Consider the following 16,494-nt stretch of genomic DNA (forward strand, 5'->3'; position numbering starts at 1 on the left):
ATTGCGGTGGCTTCTATTGTTGTGGAGCACGGGCTCTAGGGCACATCAGCTTCAGTAGTTGTGGCACTCGGGCTCAGTAGTTGTGGCATACAGGCTCTAGAGCGCAGGCTCAGTAGTTGTGGCGCACGGGCTTAGTTGCTGCGCGGCATGTGGGATCTTCCGGAACAGGGATTGAACCCATGTCCCCTGCATTGGCAAGTGGATTCTTAACCACTGCACCCAAGGGAAGTCCTCATCTGCTTACTTATGAACATAAAGTCTGTATATTTGAGTAGCAAAGTGTAACGCCAGTGCTTCGCACAATTTTTAATTCTATTTTGATGTCAAATGCCCTTAATAAGTATTCATGGAGAGCCCATGAACTTCCTCTTTCCCCTAGATTTATCAATCACAAGGCACAACAGGAGAAATATAGTAAGTGTAAATTAAAGGTCAAAAGATTATTGCTTGAAATGTTCAGGAAGACTTTCCATTCATCGAAATTAAAGGTAAAGTGAAATGCAGGCACTTTAGCAATCTACTAGTCCTAACACCTGAGAATGTGTATGAAATAACTGGGACCCAAAGGTGGGAAGACTGTCTTTCCACTTTACTACAATCATCTCTTCCTTTGCCATACTCCAGTCTCATCTATTTCTCTTTACTCCCCTCACCCTCCAAAAGATTACTTTTCTTCTGGGGAAATTTTTGCATTTTAGTTGAAGGGATATCCACCGGGTTTAAAAATCAAACAATCTGTAAACTCTTCAAGTTATAGTATCTCAGACACATTTTCTTCATCTATTAAGTATGGTGCTTGTGCTAGATTACGTTATCAGTTAACTTCCGACTGTGTTATAATTTCATCTCATTCTCTTTTTTTACCAGTTTACACTTCTGCTATATTATCCTAATGGAACTGCTCCAGGCAAAAACTACTGAGTAATATTGTGCTTGGTGATTTCCTTGCTTTTTTCTTTAACATCTCTCTCCCTTACTTCAGATACCAGTACTTTAACACTGCCCTGTCAAGCACAGTGAGACACCCGGTGGCATCCCATGATTCAAACAGTTTGACATAGGGGTACTCCAACATTTAAGTATCATCCAAAGTGAGAAATAGAAATCCACCCTGCCATTCAGTGCTCACACCCACACACACATATTTGGAAGAACATTTTCCTAAACCGTATGTGTCTTATGTGTAATATAACATTTCCTATTAAGTAGGATTTCATCCCACTGAACATGCTGGGTGGGTCTCAATACATTGATTTTTCAATCCACTAATGAACTGCAACCTATAGTTCCCAGAATAGTAAACTCTGTGGTACTTTTGCACCTGTTAAAGGGATAGTCATCTTGGTCACACGTTTGCACTTTTGAAAAGATGGATGAAGATCTGGTGTTTTTAGGAAGTGATCACCTTAATAGTGTGAGTTTAAGGGTCATGGGACAATAGTGAAAGGGAAATTTGAGAACAAGAGGCATTTTTCATTGTTCACTGACTCCAAGGTACTCACAGATATTGATAACTTCTTCATGATCATCAATGAGACTTCTCCATGTGCTATTTCAGAATTTTGGAGATGTTTATCATATTTAATTGGGAATGCATGAACGTAGATTTCAAGAGAGGTTATGCTTTACCCAGTAGTAGATTTCTCATAGAGACTGCCACTGAAATAACAATCCAGATATTGGCAACACTTTGATTTTGTTTCTCAGAACCATGGCTTGATTCTACATGTTCTGATAGCCTGTGTTCTTACGGTATGTCTAAAACAACCGTGTAGCAAAGCCTACCCTCCTTCTTTCCCCCAAGATTTCTTTGGCCCCTGGAACATTTTTAAGTGTTCAGATAAGTTATGAAATCTGAATCAAGGAAAAACATCTGAGGGAATTAATGATTTTTTGTTACATATTTGTTAGAAGATAGACATATGAAGATGAGAGAGTCTTTGTATGAGAGAGCAGCCAAGCCAATATCACCAATATCTCTCTAAAATAGGTACACGAAAACCAATCATTCAGCCAAGAATCGACTAATTGTTACATGAGCTATTCTCATGTGCTTGCGATTCTGCAAGACCACAGTTCATGGGTTGGAAGTTATATGAAAACCTTCAAAAGTATTCATTTGCAGTGTCATTTATTTATTCAAGGATCATTTATTGAGCACCTATGATGTACCTGCAATGTTGTAAGTGCTAGGGAACACATGATGAATGAAATGTATGTTTGCAGAGTGAAAAAATTGAAGAGGAAAGAAATTCTAAAGATGCTTCTAAGTAACATTAGACTAGTTCTAATGAAGATACTTTAGCACACAAGAACCAGAGAGAGTTGTTTCATTTCTTCTCACTCATGTTTTACTCTGAACTTCATTAGTGCTGCAGACAGAAGGAGAATGAAGCAGAAAGAGAGAGAAATTAAACCATAATAATTTTATTTTATGCTGAAAATTACAAAGCCATCTTTAAAGTTATTTTGCTATCAAAGTAATTAATTTAAAATAGCAAGTGAAAATTCTAGAGTTACTCAGGACCCATTATTCAGAATTCATTGTCCACCAAAGCATTTAAAAGATGGTTTTTGGCAGTATAAAATGAGGAAAATAAAGGTTAACAGAGAACAACTGCTGATGGGAGGCGTAGATAATGTTTCCTAGTGGGAAAATATATTTTCATAAGAAGAAACACTTAACCATAAAACATTACGGAGGGGAGCGATTGGAATTATGTCCCCTTCCATGGCGTTGACATAATGTGAAAACAGCCAGTCAAATCAGTTCTGAGTTTTAATTGCACGTAATAAAAAGCCAGACAACCATTGACGGGATCAGTCACTTTTCAACTTGTTTTGCCTTAGGAGGAGAAAGCTTTAAGTCTGTCTTTTAGTTAGTCCTTTACACAAGTTCATTTAAAACATGTCAAAGGTTGGTTTAGTGTATGGATTTTACATAGGGTACGTGTCCATTTTCAGTTAGAAGTGATTCCTTTTCTTGATTACTTGTGACTTTAATTGTATGCAGGGTTGTCCTCCTGGAAAGGCAAATTGATGCAATTGCCCACAGACCCTCAGGATCTATGAGGGGAGGGGAAAACCAAAAGGCAGCCAGCAGCTGGTGGTTAAAATATAATTAGTGTCAATATGTAAAATACAATTAGCGTCAGCATGCAACCTGCTCCCTAGGCCTGCCTCAGCTGTCTCTGGTCATCTGTGATACCTCTTCCCTCAAATCATCTACCTGCCGACCAGCTGCTGTTCTTGTTGTCAGTGGTTACTAACTATTGGTTAAAACACTCACCATAACACAACTTCCACATTTAGTCTGCATAGAGATATTAAGCTTATAGAATAGATGACTTAATGATATGTTCTGGGTCCTGCACTTCCGTAGACAAGGCCTCCTTATACCTGAACTTGGCTATTAAAACTTATCTTGTTAGGACATCTTAATTTGTCACCTTAATAAATCACTGTAGTTTAAAACTATAAGAACTGTTACTACCATATTGTCATGTTATCAAAATCAGACCGCTAAACCCCAGAAATAGTTATATTTATAAGAGAATAATAGAATAATGTCTGATAAAGAACTCATGCTAAAAGTTGCTAAATTTTGATTTATGGAATGAAAAGAAGCTTGTTTGACATCATTAAGATGAAGGAAGATAAATGGCTAATAAACTTTTTCCCTTCAACTAAAGTAATAAAGGCATTTAGCAACTTAAGAGTGAATTGTGCTTTAAATATTTATATGTGAGCTATCTGATTGGAGCTTAGAATGTATTTTTTTAGACATATGGGGTTTCACATGGGTTTGAGCTTACAAAGGAGTCAGGAAAAGTCTCTGAAATCTCTAACATACCTGGGGATAGAATATAAACCCAATAAATCAGACTTTTTCTAAGGTTTAGGATCTTGCAACTTCTTAACTGTTGCAAAACTCTCACACATCTCAGAGTTCATATCGAATCTCTTTTCCTCTCCCTTCCTTCTTTCCTTATTATTATTATTTTTTTGGATAGCATTTCAAATTGAATAATTTTTCCATTGATTTACATTATAATTTCCCCAATGATTTCTTTTCATTTTTATTGACCCTCGGTTAAATACATACATACTCCATACATATGAGTTTTAAATTTCTTTTCTTAACTCATCATCAAATAATTTATTTCAAAAACCATTAATACACTGGAGGACTTATCACTTAATGGGATTTCAGTGACTCATTTTACAAGGGGAAGAAGTCTTATGAAATGCAAAGATAAGCTATTGGTTTATCTATTCATCTTCTCCAAAACTGTGGGTATTTTAACATGAGTACCCAGTAAGTTTTGAGAAGTACTTACTTAAACAATTTCCAGTGTGATTGGCATCACACTGGAACATTAGGTATGTCTTTGATAGGTGTTGGATCCCACTGCCATTTTTATAGAAAGTGAGTTCTAATCCTGCATCCTTTGTCGGGAGCTATGTTATGGGGAGTTAGTTCTTGAAAAGGTCATTCAGGCCGAACTACTATATTTGTAAGGTTTTGCAGTCACAGGAGGGCGTCTCTACAGGCCTTAACTACTTGCAGATGTCAAGTTTTATGTGTGTGTTAGGGAAGGGGCTGGTGTTAAGACAACAGCCAAATAGAGCTTGGCCAACCAAGTGTGCCATTATGGATGAAGCAGAATTTTGTCAATGACATAATCTGAAAGCCCTGGTTATCAAATACCATATCAATTTAAAAAAACAATCATCAACTGCAGCTAATGTCAGTTTTACTTAAAAGCAACCAGTATCTTTATGGGGAAGATAAAACTCTTCACAATTCCTGCTCGACATCCATCTGAGAGTCAACTCTCTTGTTTACTTCGATTTTGTTATCTAGTAGTTATACAATGCTAAAGTATAATTTTTTTTAAAGATAGTATCATAACTCATAAAAATACAAAATGAATATGCGTCAATTACTTTAATTAATTAAAAAGAGAGAGACTTCCCTGGTGGCGCAGTGGTTAAGAATCCTCCTGCCAATGCAGGGGACATGGGTTTGATCCCTGGTCCAGGAAGATCCCACATGCTGCAGAGCAACTAAGCCTGTGTGCCACAACTACTGAGCCTGCACTCTAGAGCCTGTGAGCCACAACTACTGAAGCCCGCGCACTTAGAGCCCGTGCTCTGCAACAAGAGAAGCCACTGCAATGAGAAACCTGCGCACCGCCAATGAAGAGTAGCCCCCGCTCACCGCACCTAGAACAAGCCCCTGCACAGCAAAAAAGACCCAATGCAGCCAAAAAAAAAAAAAAAAAGAGAGAGAGAGAGAGAGAACCAGTGGGATATTATAATAGGTTCAAAGGAGAACTGCAAGTTCCAGATATATATAGGCCATCAGGAATGCTGAAATGAATTTAAGAATAGAGGAAGAACAGATCAGTACCCACAGGCCAATAGTCAGTTGCTTTCTACCAGACACAGTTCATTTTGCATTGCTATGGACAAGGCTCACTTGCATTATTATCAAACTTCTATAAAATACAAAATGATAACATAGCTCAAAGATTATGAAAGATAGACATGGACCCTGAAAGGTACTGCAGATAGGATACCTAATAATCATTATTTTGCCCACTTTAAAGTCTTTCATAATTTTTCTTGACAGAAGCATAAGTCTCTTTTGACTATTAATCCTGGATTCAGAGTCAGTGTGAGACAGAGATGTAGGGGTGATTTTATTTCTCTAGTGGGAAGATGTATACCATCCTCAACTGAAGTACGTCTTCTATCAACATAACGGCCTAGAGCCTGAGCTCTGAAGTCAGTCTCTGACTCTGACACTTAGCTGAGGGACCTCAGGCAAGTTACTATCCTTCATGGTTCTGTGCCTATAAAATTGCTATCACAATATACATAATTGTGTGAGTTTGCTCTGGGGGTTTCTGCATTATTTTGGATTAACTAAATATTTTTTGAATCCAATTTTATTTCCTTTGTTGATTGCTTTAGGATTTATGTTATACATTTTTATCTTATCACAGTCGACCTTCAAGATAATATGTCTATAAGAACCTAACATATAGTATAAAAACCTCACAATGATAGATTTCCTCTCTCCCCTCATTACCTTATATTGTTTTCACACATTTTGCTAATACATATTCCATAAATCCCTTACAACATTATACTGCAGTACACATTTTAATTTTTGTTTCTACACTCAATTACACTTTAAATATATTTAAATAATAAGAACAAATCTTACACATATTTCTGTGTAACCTCAGTTCCTAGTGACCTCAGTTCCTTTGTGTAGATCCACATTTCCATCTGGCATGCATTTTCTTCTGCCTGAAGGACTGATTTTACATTTTTTTCGTGCAGGTCTGTTCTGATAAGTTCTTTCAACTTTTGTAGATTTGAAAAAATCTTTATTTTTTTGTTTTGGAATGAGATTTTACAGAATATAGAGTGCTAGATTGTCAGTTTTTTTTGTTTTCTTTCAGCACTTTAAAAACATTGCTCTACCATTTCCTCCCTTTGACTCTTTCCAGTGGGAAATCTGTCATCATCTGTATGTTTGTTCTTCTGTACAAATTGTGCTTTCTTTCTGCTGGCTCCTTTTAGGATTTTATTTTTATCGCTGGTTTTGAGCAATCTGATTACAATATTCCTTGCTGTTGTTTTGTAGGTTTCTAATACTTAGGGTACATTGTACTTCTTGGACTTCTGGTTTTATATTTTTTCATCAAATTTGAAAGTATTTAGAGTATTGTTTCTTCACATTTTTTTTTTTTTTCTATTCCAACTCTCTCTCTTTAGGGGACCCTAATACATGTGTATTTGGCTGCTTAAAGTTTTCCCACAGATTGCTTTGTTCATTTAAAAATACTCTTTTCTCTGTCTTAATTTCAAGTTCACTAATCTTTTCTTCTAAAATATCTACTCAGGTAATACAATCCAGGGTGTGGTTTTTTTTCCATCTCAGACATTTTAATTTCTAAGAGTTTAATTAATCTTCTTTAATATACCTTTCATGTCTCTTTTTGAAAATATGGAATACATGCATACATTCACTACATACTAAAACATTTATGATAACTCTTAACATCCTTATCTGCTAATTTTAACATTTATATCATTCTGGGTTTATATCAAGTGATTGATCTATTTCCTCATTATAGATTATATTTTCCTTCTTTATACGTCTGCAATTTTTTTTTGGTTGGATGCCAGTCATTGTGAATTTACCTTGTTGGGCAATAGATATTTTTGTTTTCCTATAAATATTCATGAGCTTTGTTCTGGGTCACAGTTAAATCTCTTGGGACATTTGATTCTTTCAGATCTCACTTTTAAGATGTGCTAAGTAAGCCAGAGCAGTGTTTAGTCTAGTGTTTGCCCTACAACTGAGGCAAGATTCCTCTGCGTACTCCATTCAATGACTATGAATTATGATAATTTTTCAGTCTGGCTGGTGGGCCCAGACATTATTCCTGACCCTATGTACGTACCAGGTGCTATTCTCTCTAATCCTTTTGGGTGGTTCTTTTTCCAGTTTCAGGTAGTTTCTTCACAGTCCTGTGATAATCAGTACTTGACTGGATGTTTGAGGGTTACATAAACAGGTGTTGTTTTTTGGTTTTTTTGGCCATGCCACGTGTCTTGCGGGATCTTAGTTCCCAGACCAGTGATCGAACCTGGGCCCATGGCAGTGGAAGCATGGAGTCCTAACCACTGGACCACCAGGGAATTCCTGAGGGTTACATAAACAGATCTCAGGTGTTCTTTTCCTGTAAAGTTCTCTCCCCTGTACTCTGTTTAATGTATTCCATTCACTTCAATTTCCACAGACTCTCCGCCTTACCTCATTAAACTCAGAAAGTCTGTTGAACTTTGTCTGACTTCTTCTCCTCTATGCTGCAGCCTAAAAACTCTTATCAAGGAAATAAGCTGCCCTAGTCATAGGGCTCATCTCTTCTGTTTCCCATTTCTCATGGATCACTGTCTGTTGTTGCCTGATGTCCAATGGTTTAAACTATTGTTCCATACGTTTCCTTCTAATGTTTGGTTGTTTAAGAAAAAGGGTAAATCTGGTCCCTTTTGCTTCATCTTTGGATAAAGCAGAAGTTTGAATTTTAACTCTTGGTGCTATAAAGAATTAAGTTTGTCAGATAATCTCTCCAAGCATACTTAGAATCTTCTGTTGACTCCTTAAAATGTATACTAATTGAATAGAATTTTTGTACCAGTCAGCACAGAGAGCTTCTGAGAGAATGCCAGCAAATGATAGACAAGGAATTCCAAGTGAAGCCTACATGAAAACAGGGCAGAAAGACAGAAAGCATTTTGAACTAAAAGCAGACATATTAACGTAGATGCTGACTCTTGAAACTGGGTTACAAAGCCACATATACCTACAGAAGAGGTATGTAGTTAAATAAATATACATTTCTCTCTAACTATACTTCCCAGTCATTTCCAATTAGAGAAGCCCTTTTAAATTTGATCTCAAAAAAATAGTGTGGTCTCCACATGACAGTAGTTGTAGTCTTTGTTGATTTAGCAGTTACAAAATGACAAAAGATGACTGTGAATTTAGTAACATTCAATTTCTTCTACTTTGTTGAGCATACTAGCATCTGTCTGTCACCAAGTCCAAGCTTGTACTGCTTGACACATGACAGGTCAATAAATAGACAGATGAGGTGTTGGGGCAGGCAATAGTGACTTTATTTGGAAAGCCAGCTGACTGAGAAAGATGGTGGACTAGTGTCCCAAAGAACCATCTCACTAGAGTTGGAATTCAGGCTTCTTTTTCACTAAAAGGGGAGGAGTTGTGGATGGTTGTTGCACACTTCTTGGTGCCAGAATCCTTTGGTCTGGCAGCTGTTCACATAGCTCCCATCATGGTGTTCCTATAAACCTCCCACTAGAGAAATGTTATTCTCTATTTGCAACTTTTTATCTCTATATGAATGGAAAAGTGTTATACCTTTAAAGGTCAGAGCCTTTAGAATGGGCTACCCTGTATATTTCAGGCTATAGGCAACACTCTTTTAAGGAAGGTGGCAGAGGCAGCATGACTGAGCATAGGCAACAGAGCACAAAGGTTAGAGCTAAAGGAATAGATTCAATATGGAGTCAGGTTTGTTCTTTTCGGTTACATATCTATATGAAAAAGATGAGCTATGCATTTATTTATCTAAATGTTTATTTATCTACAGATAATTCTTGACACATGAGTTGAAAACTCCTTAAAAATCCAGAGTCCAACAGAGGTCTGAAGTCTGGGACACAATTCAGGAAAACAACTTTAATTGATTATATGTATCTATATCTATATCTAGATCTAGATCTAGATAGCTAGCTAGCTAGATAGACAGCTATGTAGAAAAACCTAAATAGTTACCCATAGCATTTAGATTCTTCTCACCTAATTTTCTCTGATTCTTTGTGGAAACAACAAACAAACTGACAAAAATATTTTGGATATTTTAACCTGAAGTATATGAATTGGAGTAGATCTAATCAATCACAGTCAGCTCCCTCTGCCCATTTATAGTCAGGTATGATTATTCAAGTTATACTAGAATTGAGGAGAATGATTTCTGGCCTCAAATAAGGTTTAGTTATTAATCAGTGGTATAGAAGCTTGAAACAAAATTTTAATTTATGTATCCAACTTACGTAACATATATGAGGGTTTTATTTTTTTGAGCTCTACAACATGAAATAAAGATTCTTGAAAATTGTAGTAATAGTTTCTTTCTTCAAAGAATACATTTATTCTGCTTAAATCTTCTATTTTCTTCAAATGAGTACTTAAAAAGGTTCTCAGGCTTTTAATGAAAAATCATCAAAATAATTAAAAGAACACATACAAAGATTAAAGTCAGAGCCAGCAGAGAAACAGGAGAAACATTTCGGCAAAAAAACAGTAGAGAAAAAACTCAAAGATGTAAGATCTGCTCACAGAGCGCTTCCCAAAGGTTACATATTAGCTCCAGGCAAATAGCAATAGAGAATCACCCTTAAATCTTGTAAAAGATTATGACCCATAACAAACTAAGCAATAAAAACAGAAGGAAAACTTGCAGATCTTCATACTTCTCTAAATCAAACAATAACAACAAAAACATAGCTTGTATTAATGTCTTTTGAATCAAACAGCCTTTTCTCTCTCTGTTCTGCCTTGTAGTTTCAGCTTTGTAGTTAGTTGACCTTTTTCTGTTATTATTCTCTGATATGTTTAGCATCTGGATGCTTAGTTACAGACTTGTTTGTTGAAATGATGCTGACGCATTTTTAAACTACATTCCATGATTTTATTTTTAGAATATTTCTTTGTTTTTTTTTTTTTAATACATCAGCAATTCTTGATTATTGGTTGTTGTCTAGAGCTTGCAGAAATCTGACAAGAAAATGGCCTATTATCTTTTTTTTTTTTTTTTTTTTTTGCCTGGGGCTGTCTGAAAATCTGTGATAATTTTTAGGTTTCTTTATTTTTTCAAAGTATTTTATTTAGCTCCCCTAGATGAGTAATATACAATTGCTGCCTTTAAAACAGTTATATCTTAGTGGGATGATAAAATAGGCATTATGAATGGTAGACTGAAATATAAATAAGTGCCTGGAAAAGCATTGTTAGGTAGGATTTCCTGTAAAAAAAAGAAAATAAAAGAGAGAAAACAAAGAAAATTGGATCTTCTAAAATTTGGTCACTGTCAAGTTTTACCACTCTATACCTCTGTTACTTGTCAGTTTTCTTAAATCTCTGAGGTATATTGTTTCTATCAATAAAATTAGGAGAACTTGTATTCTGTAGAACTGTTTAAGGACTGAGTTTATTTAAAGATCTAAGTATTTAGTAGGTACAAAATTTGTTGTTACTTTTGTATTAAGGGGTTCAGAGATTTCATACACAGAAACTGGGCTTTTCCTCAGAAAGGGAGGAGTTGGTTTTGTTAAGAAATAACATGGAGTAGGATAATCTACAAAGAGGTATGTGTGAATAAAATCACAGATGCAGGAAAGGGCAGGGCAGGTCCAAAAGCACAAAGATCAAATTGTTTAGAGGAACCATATACATAAGAAAGACCTTAGAGAAAAATCTGTAACAGAAAGCTGAGGCAACGTGAAGAAAATTCTTAAATGCCAGTTAACGTATATGGATGATATTCAGCTGGCAAATCAGAAATACTGAACATCTTAAGCCAGCTTCGTTGCATAAGTAACTACAGAGAAAACACTTAAAGGGCTAGAGAGCCAAATTGGCCTCCAGCTGTGTTACCTGATATATAAAAATGCTTACGACACCAGGTTTCTTTTTCCATATTTTATATATTCTTTAAAAAGTAATTTATATTCTTAGTAGTAGCATTATATAATGTAACTCTCATATATGTATTGACAGGTGAAGAAATTACACTCAAATATTTCTTTGGACATGGATGTATACTTTTCAGTTTACACAGCAATACCCAGATCAGTGCCTAGCATGATATCAGTATTTAATAATAAAATTTGGTGCATGAAAAAAATACATTAATTTAAAAACATTTTCAAATATTATCTAGTTCCAAGTTCATTTTTCTGTTAAAAAAAAAACTAAAGATTATTTTGACACAAAACCCTTCTTTTTATTTATTTATTTATTTAATTTTTGGCTGCATTGGGTCTTCGTTGCTGTGCGCGGGCTTTCTCTAGTTGTGGCGATCAGGGGCTACTCTTCGTTGTGGTGCGTGGACTTCTCATTGTGGTGGCTTGTCTGTTGCAGAGCATGGGTTCTAGGCGTGCGGGCTGCAGTAGTTGCGGCACACGGACTCAGTATTTGTGGCTCGCGGGCTCTAGAGCACAGGCTCAGTAGTTGTGACGCACGGGTTTAGTTTCTCTCTGGCATGTGGGATCATCCCCGGACCAGGGCTCGAACCCATGTCCCCTGCATTGGCAGGCAGATTTTTAACCACTGCACCACCAGGGAAGTCCAAAACCTAACTTTCTATGTGCAATTTCAATACGTGATTTACTCGGTTTCTCTTTGACAAGATTTTTGGCTAATATTCCTTTAATATTCTTTTCTGTAACCGTGTATCATAGGAGGAAAAGGCTGGAAAATTTCTCCATACCTCACCTTTGAACGTTGAAAAAAAATCACTGCACTAGTATGTTGTGATAACAATGACTATATAAAAATGTTTTGATAGCTGAGGATAGTGAAAGACAAAATGGAAACTAATATGATTTAGCGGCTTCCAAGTATAAGGCATTCTACATACATCCACTTATGCTTCTCAACATTCCTATATTTTAGATATTGATAACCCCATTTCACAGAACAGAAAACTCAAGGTTAAAGAGTCTAGTATATGAAAAGTAAAATAGAGGATACAGAATTCCAACCAGATATGACTGACTCAAAACTGTTTACTTTTTGATTAGCCATGCTGCCTCATAAAATTTTACCAAGTGTTATTATCCTATGTGTACATAGGCCAGTATAGAAATTAAATTCTTTATCTAAGATATCTAAGGAAATAGCTTCACAAATGTCACAGTCATGATAACTGAACCAAACTTTTGGCAGCAGAGTCAAGTGGAAGTTTCAAATATACTAATATTTATATTTAAGCTCTTCTGTATGTTGACAATTCATGTCAAGTGATGAAGTCGGAGCCAAAATGATCCTACAGGATATTATGGTGTTCGTCCTTAATGAGCATATATCACCTTACTGGGTTTTACCTGCAAGTTTTCCTTGTTAATCACAGCTAGACACATGTACATTTATTGAGATACACAAGCCATATCACCTAAGAAATTAAATCCATAAAAGATAATTATTTCAGAAGGGTTTTCACCATCCTGTGAATATAAAACATCATTCTGCTGCTTATGTTGTAAACTATCCTATGATGATAGGGGGAAAAAAAACTCCAAAAAAAACCCAAAACAAAACAGATATTGCTTTTCACTTTATCTTATGGAATGTTTGAGAGTCATTTGTTTTATGGATGAATAGAAACAATATCATGCTACAGCTTCTTAAAAACAAACTTAATATGTACTTTGGGAAATAAAAACCAACAAAATATTTTTCTGCTGACGCTTAATTTCACCAAAGTTAAACCGGAGAAGAATAATAGAGTTGTCAAATGACATTGCTGTGCAAAGGAAACTGTAACATGATGGATTTTTTTTCCAAGATAGCATTCCTGATGACACCGTAACATAGAGAACATAACCAAAGTGCCTAACACAGAAACAAGTACATATTATAAGTCAGCAATGAGCAGACTACTTCCTGTTAGGGCCGCACATCAGTAACAGAAAGGGGCTAGTTGGGAAGATGTTTTAAATATATCATCTTAAGTCAAGTGAATACGTGGTGATCAAGTACTGGAGTCGAGCCAGATCCTGTGTAGATACACACACACAGAAAGAGGGGGAGATTGAGAGAGAAATACAAACAACTCAGTGAAATCAGAGACAGGTACATTTATGTACAGGAAGAAGGCAGCATGAGCAGAGACACTGAAACAAAAAACATTATAATGGCTACAAACTAATATATATTTAAAAACCTTTCTGTAACAATATATGTTAATACGACGTGTCACACGACCACCGGGCCACGTCTGTCATCTCTAAGCTGTAGATAAGAGGCTGAAAATTCTAGAGCATTAAAGCTTGCAATTGAGAAGTTAATTATTAATACGTTATTATTCCTAAGACCAATTAAACACATAAGCATCAAAATGACATGTGAGTTAGCAGAAATAAACACTAAGACATTGTATGATAGTATTGGCAAAAAATCGTCTCATAATAAATTCTACAATTTACAACTACAAGAGCGTCAACAGGAAATACATATGGGTTTAAACATATAACTACATAGCGAGATTTTATCATTATTGCAATATAACAGTCAAAATAACTGGAGTCAGACCAGACTTGGAATTATCTTTGACAGTAATTACTTCCTAAGAAACAATAGAACAAACTTGGATAAAATCATCAACTATTAAACCCAGTCATTTCTCATTCATATTCAAATTCAAGGAGAGCCTCTCAGATTTGTGGTCTCAGAAAGTTCATTGGCTCAAGATTTTATTTGCAGGCTTCAGATACCTGAGAGGTACTCTTTTATTTTCTTTTAATTTTATTTTAACTTTATTTATTTATTTTTTAATTTTTTAACATCTTTATTAGAGTATAATTGCTTTACTCTATTTACTCTTTACATCTATATTAGAGTATAATTGCTTTACAATGGTGTCAGTTTCTGCTTTTAACAAAGTGAATCAATTATACTCTTTTAAAGAAGAAATGTACAATCCATTTGTTTTCACTGATTATTAGAGGTCTTTTAGATATTTAGATAAGTAAATTAAATAACGAGCTACTAATGAGAAATGAATTGCTGCTTATCAGCTTAATGAATAGACATAATTATTGATAAAAATTGTCACAGTTTTGTTATAAAAAGGAAATCAGATAATTTTAAAAGATTTCAAACTTGTAGACTATATTTGTGAAGAAAGAGAATCAAGAGAGGTAGATTTGAAAGACAAAATTCCAAGAATTACAATACCTCATAAATGGTTTTTATTGGAAAAATAATAATAGATAAGTGTAGAACCTTGAGTGGGGTACATGGTAGATTGCAGATTGCTAAGATGGCCACAGTTCTTTGCAGTATCTCCCATCAATAGGTAGAGTGTCTTTTCCCACCCCTTGAATCTGGGCGGGTCCTATGGCTTTCTTGACTGATCAAGAGTGTGGCACAAGTGGTGCTGTGTGAGTTCTGAGCTTAGGTCTCTAAAAGCCTTGCAGCTCCTGCTATTACTTGCAACCCAGCTGCCATGGGAGAAAGTGTCCGCATCCCTGTGCATATTACAGGTTTGGAAAATGTCTGAAGTGAGAAGTGTTTCCTGGAGTTTCTTTTTCCACCAGAAAAGTACTCAGATATTTGAAGGCATAGGAGCAGCATAGTGACCGGAGACTTCAATACTGGTAAAGAAGAATGAAATCAACAAAGGAAGTCAACTCAGTACACAACATGCTGACCTGTATGTATTAACTAGGAAAGTTCTGTTACACAATGGAACTCATGGCATCTGCATCAGGAACAGCAAGATGCCCTGTCAATCTGATGTGTCTGAAGAGATGTTCAAGAAATAAGCTTAACAAAGTCCTAAGAAAACAAAGGACAAAATGTACATATAAAATAAAAGAACCCTAAACAAAAATCTCAAAAAAATTAAGCAGTGTCTTAAAATGCATAAATTATAATAATTAATAAATTTGAAAGATTCCACTCTCTTCAAGATGCAAATTAATTATCAAAAGTAATTAATTATCAAAAGTAGATCAAAATGATAGATTGATGGCATAGATGATACCATCAAATACTACTTGAATGCATCACTAGATTCCTCCATTACAGAAAATAAAATATGAATCTGCACTTTTGTGACAATCTTATTACAAAATGACACAACTTTATTTTTTAATTTTATTTTTTCAGCGTTTTCTGTTACTTTTATTTTTATTGAATTTTATTTTATTTTTTTATACAGCAGGTTCTTATTAGTCATCCATTTTATACACATCAGTGTATACATGTCAATCCCAATCACCCAATTCATCCCACCACCACCCCCCGCCACTTTCCCCCCTTGGTGTCCATACATTTGTTCTCTACATCTGTGTCTCTCTTTCTGCCTTCCAAACCAGTTCATCTGTACCATTTTTCTAGATTCCACATATATGCGTTAATATACGATATTTGTTTTTCTCTTTCTGACTTACTTCACTCTGTATGACAGTCTCTAGGTTCATCCACATCTCTACAAATGACCCAATTTCATTCCTTTTTATGGCAGAGTAATATATGTACCCCATCTTCTTTATCCATTCGTCTGTCGATGGGCATTTAGGTTGCTTCCATGACCTAGCTATTGTAAATAGTGCTGCAATGAACATTGGGGTGCATGTGTCTTTTTGAATTATGGTTTTCTCAGGGTATATGCCCAGAAGTGGGATTGCTGGGTCATATGGTAGTTCTATTTTTAGTTTTTTAAGGAACCTCCATACTGTTCTCAATAGTGGCTGTATCAATTTACATTCCCACCAACAGTGCAAGAGGGTTGGTTCCCTTTTCTCCACACCCTCTCCAGCATTTGTTGTTTGTAGATTTTCTGATGATGCCCATTCTAACTGGTGTGAGGTGATACCTCATTGTAGTTTTGATTTGCATTTCTCTAATAACTAGTGATGTTGAGCAGCTTTTCATGTGCCTCTTGGCCATCTGTATGTCTTCTTTGGAGAAATGTCTATTTAGGTCTTCTGCCCATTTTTTTACTGGTTTGTTTGTTCCTTTAATATTGAGCTGCGTGACCTGTTTATATATTTTGGACATTGATTCTTTGTCTGGTTGATTCGTTTGCACATATTTTCTCCCATTCTGAGGGTTGTCTTTTCGTCTTGTTTGTGGTTTCCTTTGCTGTGCAAAAG

Source organism: Balaenoptera ricei, chromosome 12 (genome assembly GCF_028023285.1).
Source record: "Balaenoptera ricei isolate mBalRic1 chromosome 12, mBalRic1.hap2, whole genome shotgun sequence".
NCBI lineage: Eukaryota > Metazoa > Chordata > Mammalia > Artiodactyla > Balaenopteridae > Balaenoptera > Balaenoptera ricei.